The 16,846-nt window shown below is 36.4% G+C and overlaps 1 protein-coding gene across 3 annotated transcripts in view; it reads left to right on the top strand.

Moving 5' to 3' along the window:
* LIN7A (lin-7 cell polarity scaffold A) overlaps positions 1–16,239 on the top strand; it is a 158,191-nt gene extending 141,952 nt beyond the window's left edge. For all 3 annotated transcript variants that reach the window (XM_017870448.1, XM_017870449.1, XM_017870450.1), the window contains one exon: positions 11,014–16,239. The gene's annotated coding sequence lies outside the window, so the exon portion shown is untranslated. The remainder of the gene's footprint in view (positions 1–11,013) is intronic.
* The last annotated feature ends 607 nt before the right edge of the window (positions 16,240–16,846 follow it).

Here is a 16,846-nt window from a genome sequence, read left to right as displayed (position 1 = left end):
TACCAGGTTTTCATCTGCCAACATCAGATATTCTGGAGTTATATAAATTTTCCTTGCTATCCTTTAGAGAAGACAGTTCATATTGTTAGATACCTTTACACTATGATGTCTGTGAATGTGTATTTGAAGTGAGCTTCAAATATTCTTGGAAAAATGATTGTGGGTAATAGTGGTTTTAGGTCATTCAACATCAGATTACTATTTGCACAAAGAGAAACATTGGATATAACATGAGGCTTTCAGTTGTTCGTGACACTTGTGAAAAGAAGAAGCTACATAGAAAAGGGGGTAAAATGTATGGGATTTGTCCTCCAACAATCCTGGGAATTCAACAATCTATCTTTCATAGGCTGCTATTTTTTATTATATATACCATGTTTTAGTATCTTTATCTAAAATTGCATTCTATCCTAAAAATACATTTATTGAACATTAAGTATTTATTTGGCACTGTTATAAGCGAGGCACTGTTTAATGAACTGCAAAATGGCGTGAATAATGCAAAGTTTTTGCCCTCATCCCTACATTCTGGTTGCAGGAGATAGTTAATAAACAAATAAACAAGTAAATAAAAATATTCTATTCGCACCAGTAGTTTGCAGAGTAAAAAGGGGGGTTTAAATCGAGAACTGCTCGGTGGTAACTTGACTGTGTGATCAGGGAAGATCTCTCAAAGGAGGTAACATTTCAGATGAGACTAAATCACAAGAAGCCAGGAAAAAAGACTAAAAAGAGAAAGAAATAGCCAATGCAGTAGCTCTGTGACAGGCATATTTGAGGAACAGAAAGAAAGCCTGAGTAGTTAGAGAACAGTGAGTCAGAAGAACAGTGGTGGTGGCTATGGGGTCAATGGGATAGCTGGGGACCAGGTCACAGAGAGCTTTGTGAGCCACTGAGGGAAGTTAGATTTTATTGCACTGGAAGCCACTAAAGGTTTTTAAGCACAGGAGTGACACGGTCTGATTTATTTAAAGATTACTCTGGCTGCTGTGTGAATAGATTATTGAAGACTGAGAGTGGAAGCAGAGACCAATTAGGAGGCTAATGTGTAGTAGTCCAGGCAGGAAATATGGTGACTTGGTCTAGGATGATGTAGTTGAGACAGAGGTCTATAGACAGACAAGGACAAGTCATTTTGTCCACATTGTTCTCTGTTATCCATTCCAAATGTAAAGCCACTTTACATTTGTACTTTTAGAGCTCTTAAAGATCTCTTTTGTGGTAATGACAATGCATTATTCCTTAGTTCAACATTTACACTCTTTTTACTAACTCATTTTTCTCTCATCCTTGATAATATAGACGTATACCAATTCTCCTAATTGATATGCCACATTGGTCCATAGTAAAATTGCGCAAGTATTTTGAAACAAATATGTTCCCATTCAGACTTCTGAGGTCTTACTAAAGGCTTCCAATATTATGCTCGTTCAATCATCTTTAAAAGTATACAACTTCGCCAGAATTATTTGCTGGGCCATATTACTCAATTCCATTTCTCCATTCCATCCATCTTCATTAAATTTCCTATGGTTTCACCACCACAGACTAGTTAATATTTTTAGTAAAAAGCCTTTATTATGCAAACTGTGTTTTTTCTGGCATGAGATATAATAGAGTTCTGTTTAAGTGAACATGAAATTTATGTTTGTGCACTTGCAATACACACAAGCATGGTCCCTTGAGATAAAACTGTAGTGACCATTTCAGGTACAAATAAAATATAACCAAGTCATGTCATTCATGGATTTTTATGGTGACTTCAGTCAAAGAGACCTACATTAGCTCCTAATTACATTTTAATTAATTTGATTTCTAAGCACTAAATGGGATTTGTCACACTTGTTAATTCTTACTATGGTTGCTTCTGAAAAAAGTGTGAAGCTAATTTGAACTATTAGACTTTAAGCATCTCAGATTTTTTAAAATTTAACCAGTCAAACAAAACCAATTAAAATCAAAATACTTGTCTGATATCATCTTATTGTTTATCAAATGAAATACAATCTCTACTCTGAAATTAGAAATATTGTGTTTTTTTATCTGAGATGGTAAAAGTTATAAAGCATCTAGCAGTGATAAATAGTGAATACAAATGGAAAACAGATTTAATGCAAGTACTGTGCAGGGAATTTGTGTCTTATGCTTATTTTAATTGTAAACTCTCTTAAAGTAAAATCAATTGTCTTTTCCCCTAACTTCTGTATTTGACAATATTGAACGATATAGATTACATTTTCTAAAATGTAAAAAGTATTATTGCTGTACAATAATATGCTAGAAATGTAAACAGAGAATATGAATAAGGCTTTTATTAGTGCTATACCCACTTTTTTTGAGAAAGAGTTGCATTAGTTCATTTTCACACTGCTGATAAAGACATACCCGAAACCAGGAACAAAAAGAGGCCTAATTGGACTTACAGTTTCACATGGCTGGGGAGGCCTCAGAATCATGGCTGGAGGGGAAACGCACTTTTTTTTTTTTTCTTTTAATGCGGATTCTCTCTCTGTCACCCAGGTTACAGTGCAGTGACGCGATCTCGGCTCACTGCAACCTCCGCCTCCTGGGTTCAAGTGATTCTCCCACCTCAGCCTCCCAAGTAGCTGGGATTACAGGTGCCTGCCACCACGGCTGGCTAATTTTTGTATTTTTAGTAGAGACGGAGTTTCACCATATTGGTCAGGCTGGTGTTGAACTCCTGACCTCAAGTGATCCACCCACCTCGGACTCCCAAAGTGCTGGGATTACAGACATGAGCCACCATGCCCAGCCCAAAAGGCACGTCTTACATGGTCACGGCAAGAGAAAAATGAGGAAGACACACAAGGAGAAACCCCTGATAAACCCATCGGATCTCGTGAGACTTATTCACTATCACAAGAACAGCACGGAAAAGACCAGTCACCATGATTCAGTCACTTCCCGCTGTGTCCCTTCCACAACGTGGGAATTCTGGGAGATACAATTCAAGTTGAGATTTGGGTACGGCCACAGTCAAACCATATCAGAGTGTTATATTTACTCAGCTTTAAGCACCTCAGGTTTTTATTGTGACTCCATGTATATCATATTTCACCCAGATTCCCAAAAAATAAAAGTAAGAAGAAAGAGGAATATCTGTGGAGATATCAACATTCTGAGACGTCAAGACCAAAATCTTGTCCCTGACCTCCATGACTGGATCTAGGGTGGAGAATTCATTCCAGTCAAAACCAGCCTGTATCTTATTAAATGTACAAAGTTGCTAGCATTTGCCAGTAGCCTCCCCAAATCTCTTTTTCCCCTACTCTGAAGACCCCCCATTTTCTTTATTGTTCCTACCTTTAAAAGCCTTCTCTACCTTCTTCTAGCATTACCACATACATGATCCTGATGATCTAATCCAGGGAATTACTACCAAAACTATCAGCCCAGTCACTGAGAAAACCAAGTTCCAGGGGATGACTCCAATAAAATTGAATGCAAGGAACCCAGAGTTTCCAAGCAGAACACTGAACAGAAATAATCATAAAGCTGACTAACACTTATTAACAATTAGTATGTGCCAAGAACTCTTTTAAGTGCTTCATAGATATTTAATTACTTAATCTTTTCAATAGCCTTATGAAGATTAGGTACTATGTTTAATCTTGTTTTAAAGTAGCAAACTAATTAGTACAACCACTATGGAGAACAGTTTGGAGGTTCTTACTGCAGATATCTGCACTCCCATGTTTGCTGCAGCTCTGTTCACATTAGCCAAGATTTAGAAGCAACCTAAGTGTCCATCAACAGATGAATGGATAGAGAAAATGTGGTATTTATACACAATGGAGCACTATTCAGCCATAAAAGAGAATGAGATTTATGCCAGGCACGGTGGCTCACACCTGTAATCGCAATACTTTGGAAGGCCAAAGCAGCTGGATCACTTGAGGCCGGGAGTTTGAGACCAGCCTGGTCAACATGGCAAAAACCCATCTCTAGTAAAAATACAAAAAAAAAAAAAAAAAGTTAGCCGGAGCTGGTGACACACACCTATAATCCCAGCTACTTCGGAGGCTGAGGCACAAGAATCGTTTGAAAACAGGAGGTGGAGGTTGCAGTGAGCCAAGTTCATGCCACTGCATTCCAGCCTGGATGGCAGATCAAGACTCTGTCTCAGAAAAAAAAAAAAAAAAAAAAAAAAAATCAGTAATTTGCAACAGCATGGAGATCATTACGTTAAGTGAAATAAGCCAAGCACAGAAAGACAAACATCACATATTCTCACTTATTTGTGGGAACTAAAAATCAAAGCTATTGAGCCCATGGAGCTAGAGGGTAAAAGGATGGTTACCAGAGGCTGGGAAGGATAGTGGAGGAGTGGGGAGGGAGGTGGGGATGATTAACGGGTACAGAAACACAGTGAATGCATAAGGCCTAGTATTTGACAGCACAACAGGGTGACTATAGTCAATAACAATTTAGCTGTACACTTAAAAATGACTAAATGAGTATAACTGGATTGTTTGTAACGCAAAGGAAAAATACTTAAGAAAATGCACACCCCATTTTCCATGCTGTGATTATTACAAATTGCATGCCTGTATCAAAACATCTCATGTACCCCATAAATATATACATCATGTACCCACAAAATTAAAATTAAAAAAATTAAAATAAAGTAGGAAACTGAAGCATATAGGAGTTTTTTAAATGTGCGTAACATTTCACATCTATTGTAACAAGTAATAGGGCCATGATTCAAACCCAGGAACATGGGCTTTAAAGCCTCTTGCTCTTACTCATATTGCCACACTGCCTCTTTGTTCAGTGGGACCTGCCCTTACTTTTCCTGACCCCACTTCACAGACAAATTTGTGAACTGTCTGGGGATTCAGTCTCATGCAGTTGTCCAAATCACCCTTATCAATTACCTTTAAAATAGTACCCCATACTTCAAAGTACTTCATCCTCAAAGATGCATTAGCTTTCCATGGCTACCATAAAAATTACCGCAAATATAGTAGCTTAAAATAACACAAATTTATTGTCTCCTGTAATGCTGTAGAATTCAATGCTCTTACTATCAAAATTCCAACGTCATTTTTCACAGAAGTAGGAAAAAAAATCCCAAAATTTGTATGGAACCACAGAAGACATCAAATAGCCAAATCAACTTTGAGCATAAAGAACCAGACTGAAGCCTTCATACTACCTGACCTTGGGGTCTATTACAAAGCTATGGTAATCGAAACAGCATGCCCCTGACATAAAGAGAGACACATAGACCAATGGAACAAGCTAGAGAACCCAGAAATAAATCCGCACATTTACCGTCAATTGATTTTTGACAAAGGTACCAAAAACATGTAATGGATAAAGGACAATCTCTTCAATCAATGGTGTTGGGAAAACTGGATATCCAAAGCAGAAGAATGAAATTGGACCCTTATCTCACCCCATAACAAAACCAACTTAAAAGGATTGGAAACTTAACTGGAAGACTTGAAACTATGAAACTACTAGACGAAAATAGAAGAAATGCTCCACAATATTGATATGGGCAAACATTTCTTGGATACATTCCCAAAATCACAGGCAACAAAAGTAAAAATAGACGAACAGGATTCTACCCAACTAAATAGCTTCTTCACAGCAAAGGAAACAATTAACAGACTGAAGAAATAACCCATGGATTAGAAGAAAATATTTGCAAACCATACATCTGATAAAGGACTAATATCCAAAATATGTATGAAACTTAAACAACTCAATAGCAAGAAAACAACCCAATCAAAAATGGGGAAATGACTTCATAGACATTTCTCAAAAGAAGCCTAAGGAATAGCCAATAGATGCATGAAAAATGCTCATTGTCACTAATAATCAGGGAAATGCAAATTAAAACCACAGTGAGATCTCACCTCACACCTTTTAGAATGGCTATTATCAAAAAAAAAAAAAAAAAAAAGACAAAGCTAGATGTGTAGCAAGAACCTGTAGTCCCAGCTACATAGGAGGAGGAGGGTGAGGCAGGAGGATTGCTTGAGTCCAGGAATTTGAGTCCACCCTGAACAACGTAGTGAGACCCCCATCTCTTAAAAAAAAAAAGTAAAATTTTAAATTTTAAAAAAGAAAAAAATATATAACAAGTGTTTGCAAAGGTGTGGAGTAAGAGAAATCCTTATGCAACAGTGGTGGGAATGTAAATTAATACAGACATTTTGGGAAAAAATATAGGGGACAGTCCTTAAAAACTAAAATTAGAACCACCATATGATCCAACAGTCTCACTTCTGGGGATATATCCAAATGAATCAAAATTAGCATGTTACAAGGATACCTGCAGTACATGTAGATTGCAGCATTGTTCACACTAGCTAAGATAAGGGAGCAACATAGGTGTCCAGCATCAGTTAAATGGATATACATAACAGAATACTATTCAGCCTCAAAAGGAAGGGAAATCCTGTCATTTGCAACAACATGGATGAACCTGGAAGACATTGTGCTAAGTGAAATAAGCCAGGCACAGACAAACAAATACCACATTTCTCACCTATAAGTGGAATCTAAAAAAGTTAGACTTCTTTGGGTGTGGTGGCTCACACCTGTAATCCCAGCACTTTGGGAGGCTGAAGCTGATGGATCACGAAGTCAAGAGTTTGAGACTAACCTGGCCAGTATGGTGAAACACTGTCTCTACTAAAAATACAAAAATTAGCCAGGCGTGGTGGTGCACCTGTAATCCCAGCTACTCAGGAAGCTGAGGCAGAAGAATCGCTTGAACCCGGGAGGTGGAGGTTGCAGTGAGCCGAGATCGCACTACTGCACTCCAGCTTGGGCGATGGAGGGAGACTCTGTCTCAAAAAAAAAAAAAAAAAAAAAAAAAGTTAGACTCATAGAAGTAGAGAGTAGAATGGTGATTATCAGAGGTTACAGGAGAAGGGTGAACAGGAAAAGAAAGGGTACAAAGTTTTAGTTAGACAGGAGGAATAAGCTTTAGTGATCTATTGCACAGAATGATGAGTTAAATAATAATGTCTATTTCAAAATTGTTAAAAGGATAGATTTTAAATATTTCCACCACAAAAAAATAAGTATGTGTGGTGATAAAATGTGTTAATTATTTTTTCTGGTTTAATCATTTCACATTGTAAACATATCAAAACATCAATTCAATATATTTGTACATCACAAATGTATTTGTACATCACAAATTTGTACATCACAAACACATACAATTATTATTTGCCAATTGAATATCAAATTTTAAAAATATATCTTGTAATTCTGTAGGATAGAAGTCCCACACAGTTTTACTGGGCTGTAGGGGGCTCTGGGGGAAAAATTCATTGCTTCCTGGGCCCTTCCTCCATCTTCGAAACCAGTAGCGGTGGTGGAGTCCTTCTCACATTGCATTTCTCTGACCTCTGCCTTCATCACAACGCTCTTTTCTGTCCCCCTCTTTCATTTGTGTTGTTGTCTTGGTGCTTGTAAAACTGTTTAATTTATTTCTACTGCTTACATTTGATGTTTATTGTATATGAAAGTGACACTTTTCATTGCAAAATTTTAGACTGTAGAGAAGTATAAAGAATAAATTAACCTTTCAGCTATGATCTCACTTCATTTTAGTACATGTTGTTTTTTCTCCAGACATGTTATTTCTATATATGTATGTTTATATGTGTGTGTTTATATATATATATATATGCTTATTTTCACCATATTTTACATACTAAATTATAGCCTGATTTTTTTAAAATTAAACAATATGGTTAACATTAGTAGACTTAGGTCTACATTTTAAATATCTGTGTAAAGTCTTACTGTCTAGGTATACAATAATCAATCTCTTATGAATGGAATTAAGGTCATTAACGTTTTTATATGTTGTTGGATTTGATTTGCTAACTTTTGTTGAGGATTTTTAAATTTATTTTCATGAGAGACATTGGTGTGTAGTTAGGTTTTTATTCCTTCTAGTGTCTTTGTCTGGCTTTGGTATTAATGTAATGCTGGCCATATAGAATGAGTTAGGAAGTATTCTGTCTGCTCCTGTCTGATATGCTGAAAGCAATTATAGACAATTGGTACAACTTATTTCTTAAATTTAGGTAGAATTCTCCGGTGAACCTATCAGGGTATGGTGCTTCCTGCTTTGGAATGTTACTAATTATTGATTCCATTTCTTTTCTAAATATAGACCTATTCAAATTGTCTATTTCTTCTTATGTGAGTTTTGGCAGATTGTGTCTTTCAAGGAATTGGTCCATTTCATCTCGGTTATCAAAATGGTGGATATAAAGTTGTTCATAGTATTTTTTTTTTTTTACTATCCTTTTAATGTCCATGGTATTTGTAGTGATGTGACTGCTTTCATTTCTAATATTGGTAATAATTTGTGTCCTCTCTTCCTTTTTGTTAGCCTGGGTAGAAGTTTATTGATTTTATCAGTCTTTTTATTTTATTTTTTTCGAGATGGGGGGTCTTGCTATGTTGCCTAGGCTGGACTTAAATTCCTGGACTCACACAATCCTTCCATCTCAGTCTCCTGAGTAGCTGGGACTACATGCATGCACCACAGTGCTTGGTTTTTATTGATCATTTTAAAGAATCAGCTTTTGATTTCATTGATTTTCTCTATTAATTTCCTATTTTCAATTTCATTGATTTCTTTCACATTAATTTTATTAATGAAAATTAATCTGCATTAATTTTATTACTTGTTTTCTTCTGCTTACTTTGGATTTAATTTGCCCTTTTCTAGTTTCCTAGGGAAGAGGTATAGATGATTCAGTTTTGGTTCCCACCAACTTATCAAAACTTTTTTTTTTTTTTTTTTTTTTTTTGATGGAGTCTTCGCTCCCTGCCGCCCGGGCCTGGAAAGTCGCAGTGGCCGATCTCACTCAACTCAGCTCACTGCAAGCTCCGCCCTCCCCGGGTTTCACGCCATTCTCCTGCCTTCAGCCCTCCCGAGTACTGGGAACCTACAGGTGCCCGCCCACCACGCCGCGCTAGTTTATTTTTTTTTTTTTTTTTTTTTTTTTTGATTTTTTAGTAAGAGACGGGGTTTCACCCCCGTGTTAGCCAGGGATAAGTCTCGATCCTTCCTGAACCTCGTGATCCACCCGTCTCCGGCCTCCCCAACAGTGCTGGGATTACAGGGCTTGAGGCCACCGCGCCCGGGCCAAAACATTTTATTTTTTATTTTACTTGGTTCAAAATATTCTTTAAATTTCTCTTGTGATTTTTTTCCTTTGACCCATCCCTCTTCCACTTTTAATTACATTGGGTTGAACTAAATAATCCAGAATAATTTTCTTATTTTAACGTAGGCTGATTAGCAACCTTAATTTCATTTACAACCTTAATTTCCCTTTGTCATGTAATCTAACATATTCATAGGTTCTGGAGATTAGTAAGGCAATTTGATCAACAAGATTCACACTAATATGGAAATAAGCTTTTGTGAAAAATGAATTGTTAATCAGTTAAATTATAAATCATGACTGAGGGCAATATTAACATTTGTTGCAGCTGGTTCTTCCCAACAGGCATGTCAGTGGCCCACATGTTGAATGCCCAGTGCTCTCTCTCAGGCTGACTCCTGCCCTGGATAGATGAAAAGATCCAAGACTTACCAAAATTCACCTGTTCTGAGTCCCATTCCTTTAGGACATGTAGTTATATTATCATATCATTCATTAAGAACTCAGCCTCTAGGCCAGGCACGGTGGCTCACACCTGTAATCCCAGCACTCTGGGAGGCCGAGGCAGACAGATCACCTGAAGTCGGGAGTTTGAGACCAGACTGGCTCACATGGGGAAACCCCATCTCTACTACAAATACAAAAATTAGCTGGGGGTGGTGGCACACGCCTATAGTCCCAGCTACTCGGGAGGCTGAGGCAGGAGAATCGCTTGAGCCCAGGAAGCAAAGATTTACTTCATCAAAAAAAAAAAAAAAAAAAAGAAAAAAAAAAAGAACTCAGTCTAGATCTCTGGTCACTGTATAGCTAAATGACCTTTAGGAAGTTATTCAATCTAAGATTTCAGTAAAATGGTCTGTTGTGGAGATTAAATATGAAAAAAGGTGAAACTCTTAACAAAATGTATGACATTTAGTGAGCACTCCATAAATTTTCATTAGTCATAGGAGTAGTAGTTGGAGTGGTGATGTTGTAATATTTAAAATGTTAACGCTCATGCGTTGTTATATAATATCTCAGTGACTCCTGCGGAAACACAATGGCTTTATGCACCGTGTTCAATCCACTCAGTAGGCCCCAGGGGAGGTTGGGTACATCTCTTTAAAGCATGGCAGCTGGAGAGTGTTGATGTAAAGTAAACAGAACAATTTTGTTAAAATCTGTTTTCAATATGGTGCTTGGCATTCACTGAAATAAAAATAACTGCAGCTTAGAGAACAAAGATGTAAAAATCACTGTTCTTTCTGAAAGAAATGACCCCCTAATGGTGGAAGAGTGGCAGGTATGGGGGGAAGTGTCTGGCAAGACTGCTCCCCAAAATCTGACCATAGAGGCAATTGCCTACTCTGTTCCACGTGGTGTCAGGCTGACCTTATGGAGAGAGACAGGTTTAATGTCTGCGTCAGAGAAGGAATATTGGTGCTTCCAGCCTAGCAGAGAGAGGTTTTGCTGGCTTTCACCTCAACAAAAGCACTACAAAAAGCCCTAAGAGTCATAACATAAATGTTGGTTATTCTTTGCCTTCATGAGGAAAAATAGAATCATCTGGAAATGGAAGAAAGAAATGTTTTACATTTGAAATGTTTCCAAACTGGTGTTCTTTATTTCATTTTAGGGAACAACTGTGGCTTTTCCATCTTCATTTGATAATTACTTCCTTTGCAAACATCAAACGAATTTTTTCATATGTGGAAGATGGTGCATGAATGATAGCACCCAAAATAATCCTTGCTGTTCTCACATAGCATATGCTCTTTTGATATTTTTAGCATATTGTAGTTGACAAATGAATACTAATCACTGATTTCTCTTCACTCTTTTTCCCTTTCAGGCCCTTGAGGGAAAGCTACTTGATCAAACATCCGATAGTCATAAATTTGAAATCGTGCTTCAGAATCCCAGCACATAGTAAAAGACAACACTGATAATTATACCTGTCAAGAAGCTGTGAACACATGGTGTATAAATTCTTTACCAAGGCAACTCAACACCTTCTTTCTCTGGGCTTGAACCGCCACTGCTCACGTGGGCTTTACATACATTGACCTTCCATTCACAGCAGTGGGAATTCTCAGTGTGCAGAGGGAGAGGTTTTCTAGTCTGCAAACTGAAACAGTGTAAGAAGAATAAAGTCTGTGACTTTTAAATAAATCACCAGGGCCAAGATTAAGTGAATCTTGGGTCCATAGCTTTTCCAGATACTAGCAAACCCCTCATTAGGCTATAATTCAAACTGCATCAGTTCAAAGGGTGTTGCCACGTAACAGAAACCTACACATTGCCCCTTACCCTGACCTGCTCCACAATCCATAGTGCTGAGTTGTCTGAATTGGAATTCCAGTTAATTGCAAGTTCAACCTCTGTTTTCCTCTTGAAAATCGCAAGGTATCATAGTATATTTATATTTTCTTCAGGTTCTAGAAGCAGTCGGCTTTTAATTTTGTTTCCACGAATTTTATTATGCATTAATAGAATGGACCAGTTTTAGCTCAGCTTTCAGTTTGTTAAAAGCAAGGGTAGCAACTCTAGCACTGTAGTTTTTGATCTAATTATTGCTTGTATCTATTATTATTAATTCCAACAGAATATAATGTATATTTATTCTACAAAATATATATTATCAGAGTGCATTCGTTATAACTTAGGTTCTTTTCTTACCAAGTGTTAAGAATCTAGTAAGAGAATACTAGCAAAGGACCTAGCCCCGTGAACAGATTCTCATATGTTATATACATAACCCCACTCTCAATATTTTTTGTTGCATTTTATACTTTTTGATTGATAAACATTGAAGAAATCTAAACTCTACTGACACTGATGTGCTGTCATAGAAGCCTATTTTGTATTTTAAAACTTAGCAAAACTAAATTATATGTGCATATATATTCAAATATTTATGTCACACAAAGTTTAGGTCAATTTCCCCAAATATAAACTAGATATTTTTGGGACTCTAACATAAACAAATATTATTTCTCTTATAATTGGGCAGATGGAAACCAGTGGTATCAACATTGTGAATGGCAGATGTTGCTTCCTCTAGAGAAAAAAAAAATAAAACCACCTACTTTGTTAATATATTCCCATAGGTAAATAGACAGTGAGATATCATCTTTCAGAAAATATCATTCACTGGAAAATAATCTGTTAGAACTACTTTTACAGGTCATAATTTTTGGTTTATGGTAAATCTAGGCATCTAAGTCTGATCTTTATGAAATAAATAGGAAGCAATAATTATTTGGGCATTTGAATACCTTAAGCACAGAAATGTATCTGAGAAAAGGATAATTGCTTAGTTGAAGTGTTCAAAATAGATCAGGAAACCAGAGGCAAATATTTGAATATTCCTTATTCTCAAATACAGAAATTGATTCCCCAAGATACAATACAATTGAACACCTCAGATAATCCCCCAAAATAGAAATGTATGAAGCTCAGTTTAGACTGTCTTCTTGCAAATAAAACAAAACCAATCAAAATTACCCAGCACATTTTATTATGCCCTGTTGGGTGATAGTATTGTCAATACCAGGTTCTCCCTACTCTTCACAATGCATCCCTCACCAGAGGAAAAACAGCAAGGAAACTAGGACGTTTGCTAATTTCAACAATGCCCGGCTGTGGTAACAGATTCCCATCCTTGAATACATACCATTTTTTACTAGAGACAACGGGGGTGGTGGGGTGGGGTCAGTGAGGACCCTGAATGTTATGTAAAATAGATTTACAAAATAGACAAGCATGATAAAAGGGAATGAATGGAGACGATGTATTATTCAGTTTGAAAGAGATAGTTCACATTTTTATAAGAAGAATTTAATAAAACATATATTTTAGTTATCATTTAACAAAGATATATTAAAGCTATTCAGGCAATGCCACAGGATTCTCATAAAGGGAAATCATTGAACCCTTGCCATGAGAAAATGGTCATTTCAACACATTTCAATACATTGTATAAATTTGGAGCTTAAGGTGAGTGAGTATGTTTTCACTTAGTCATAAGTGTTTGTTCAATATTAAAGTTATCATGATTTCACATCAATACAAATATTGTCACAGTGTTACAGAAACAACTATCAAGTGGTAAGATAGCTTACATTTGTGTTTTCTAGAAGCCTTTGTATTTATGCTTCATTTGCTTAATGCTAAGTGTTGATAAAGGTATGCCAGCTTGTTTGTCAAAGTAAAGAGGCAATCCATCACACCTAGGACATCTAAGGACGGATTATACTTCAGAGTGGTCTCATATACAAATGACCATTTTCCTTCAGTAAAATCTTGTTGGTTGAAATGTAAGCCTTTTCCTAAAGCTTTAATCAAAAGTAGCGATCACTAAGACTTAAGCCACTTGTGGTTCTCCTAAGTTTCACTGAAACCAGAAGAAGAGGGAAAAAATTACCACAACTTGTATTATACTAATTATCTTCATTATTAATGATCATATTAGAGCCACTGACATGTCCCAGATTATATTAAACTAAAAACCTGCATTGCTCTGACATGAAGCTCAATTCAATGTAATAAACAAATTAGGTATTAAAAGTCAAAATTTAAAAAAACTGCTACGATATCACCAGAAATCCTGGTGAAATTTAATTTTTTCCCTTTTTTAGGCCAGTGGTCAGTGGGATAGATTTTCTAAACTTTTCCTGCTATGATTTTGAAGACAAATACATGGAGTATAGTTCAGTAAAAGAGAGCTTTCAAGCCTTTTCACTGGAGCATTTGCATTTTGATTCTGTTGTCATTTGAAACAGAACATCTGCAGGGAGATAATGAGCTTAAGTTACAATTGACTTTGGAAAGAATAACAGACTTGTGTTTCCTCAATCATGTAGTCAATAGGGAATTCTCCAGTTATGTGAACAATCACAATCTTTTAAGACAATACTTAGATCTAAATGCAAAATCTAGCATGCATAGGCTTTTTAAGGATTTTAGGCTGTCTCCAAAGAACTTGGCTGGAGATGGATTACACAATTTACAAATGCAGTTTTCAACTGTGACATCAAACTGATCTTATCTCATTTCCTGTTACTCAACTGTGCCTGTAGGACTCCAAGAGGTGGAATATTTTGTCTACATTATTTTAAACATCTATAGATATGTGTGGATGTGTGAATAATGCCAGAATTTCTCATCTTTTAGCTAGTTTGTTTTTATCATACAGACACAGCCTATTCATAAGACCAGCTTTAGACAACATAGAACTCAATGCTCTGAAGATTCAGGGAAGCCAACACGGAAAAGATCTTCCAAAATACGGGGTGATCTGACCCATCTCATCCCTCTCTAGCTGGAAACCTCTATAGAGAAAGGGCTGTGACTGCCTTGACCTCTGTCTGGCACAACGTAGGTACTCAGTATTTGTTGGATGAATAAATGACTGAATCAATGAATAGACAAAAAAATGGATTTTACCTTCTGAAAATCTCACAGATTTTACCAGCTTATATTATACTGATTGTCACTATGATTTCTAAATTTCATGGTTGGAACTATAATTGAGTCTTTATAAAAACTTTTTAGATGTGTGAATTTGGAATTTCATTAATTAAAGACTTCAAAGATTTGAGGACATTTGAACAGTGGATAAGGAACAATGTTTGGGGATACAGAGTTTTTACGCTGAGTTGAACCCAACCTTTCTAGTTCTTTATACAAGCTTTCTGAATTATCTGGCAGGAATGATTCAAACATAAAGCCCCATTTTTAAATTTTATAAAAGATGTTGTCATTTTATATAAAAGATCATTATGCATATTATCCCTTTGATATTTATTAACAACCGTTCTCTAAGAAATTCATAATAATTGGAGACACCATCCCTAAATCTCTTCCTACTTTCAAAAGATCACTTATCCTTTCATATTTGATTCCTAGAATATACTAAGCTGAAGTTTAATCACACACTTATTCAGATGTTTCCATATGTTTATTCATTTAACAAATATGTATTGTGTACCTAGTGCATGCTAGGTTCTGGAAATGCAACAGCAAACAAGACAGACACAATCCCTTGTGGAGTTTACTGTGAGAAACTCTCCCACATTTACCCTAGCAATAACTAGAGAGTTTACTGTCCACTGGGTCCTCTTCACACCTGACAGAGAAAATAAAATTCCTCACCCCATGGAAATCATGAAAAACTCCCTGCACGGATTTATGTGAGCTTGCTTTTATAAAACACTGCTCAAAATGCTGCTTAGTTTATCTATAAACCACAGTTATACCCCAGTGAGGTAGATAAGTAATTTATTCATAACTAACATTTATGCAGCTCTATTTTCTAGCTACTGTGCTGAGTGCTTTTATGGACTATCTCATTAAATCCCTTCAACAATTCCATTCAGTAGGTTCCATTTTATAGATAAAAAAACTGAAGCACAGATATATTATGTGACTTGTCCAAGGCCACACAGCTAGCAGGTGGAACCGGGATTTGAACCCACACAGTCTGACACAAGAGCTCATGTGTCTAATCATTATCTGTGGTTTGGGGGGACACCATTACACTGAAATGAATGAGTCACTAAGTGAGTCACTGTATATAAAATACTTGGAAATTGTAAAGTAGTATACAAAAGATATTAACGAAGTATTATTCATGGTAAACAAATCACGTCAGTAGCAGATACAGGGTGAGAACTCAATCTTATGTTATAGTTTACTCTTTAGAAAAATATGTGAAGCCAGGAACATGGTTAGCGGTATAGATCAGAAAATTTCTGACATGTGATAAATATTTCAGTGACTTTTCAGATTTATTTCTTGTTAGCCACTGTGTCTATTTGGTGCTACAAAAACTGAAAGAAACAAAATCCCTGATATAAGGGCTTATAATAAATACACAGTTTGGAGATGAACTAAGGATATTTTACATTTATGGGGAAGGATTGGACAGTAGTATCATTTTCTCACCACTTGCATGTACATCATGTCTTTCCAATTGTTTTCACTATTTTTCTGAAAGAGCTGCAAAATTGTGCAGTGGTTCAGTCTGACCAAAGTGGTATTATGCTGCTGGGAAGTAAAAGTATTAGACACCAAACTGGAAGTATTGTTTTCATTATCAAATGACTTTAAGTTCTTTTAAAGCATGGACGTAAAAGAATTTTTACATACTGAAGACACCTGAATATTGAGATGCTAAATTTTCTTGGGTTTCTCCATTCCTGACCACACAGTGGTATCATTCTATTGAGGGCTTAGATTCTGTAAAGGAAAAGACAATTTTTTTTTTCTTTCTAGTCTCATACTCAATATAGAACATTTCTGTGACCAAATGTAAAGGTTTCCCCACCCACCCCCACCCCAACAATTTTCCAAGCAGGTACCAACTGGATATCCTATAATTCAATTCAATTCTGAAACTATTTACTTGAAGATGGTGAAGATTCCACAGATTAAGGGCTCAGTCTCACAACACTTAGCTTACTTAAGATGCCAATTGCAAGTAGTAGGTTGTCACCTGTCCTTTGATTGGCTGGAGACTGAGGTTCCCACAAGCCCTTCCTTGGGTTCAGCTGGGACAGCTCACAAAACTGAGGAAAACACCTACTTAGTTTACTGGTTTATTATAAAAGATATCATAAAGGGAATTTTTACTCCGTTAAAATTATATGGTCATATAGTTACCAAGAACCTATATTCAGGAA

This window comes from Rhinopithecus bieti, unplaced genomic scaffold (genome assembly GCF_001698545.2).
Source record: "Rhinopithecus bieti isolate Rb0 unplaced genomic scaffold, ASM169854v2 scaffold_5387, whole genome shotgun sequence".
Lineage (NCBI taxonomy): Eukaryota > Metazoa > Chordata > Mammalia > Primates > Cercopithecidae > Rhinopithecus > Rhinopithecus bieti.
Note: the sequence above shows the minus strand (reverse complement) of the source record. Positions and strands in the feature narration are given on the sequence as shown.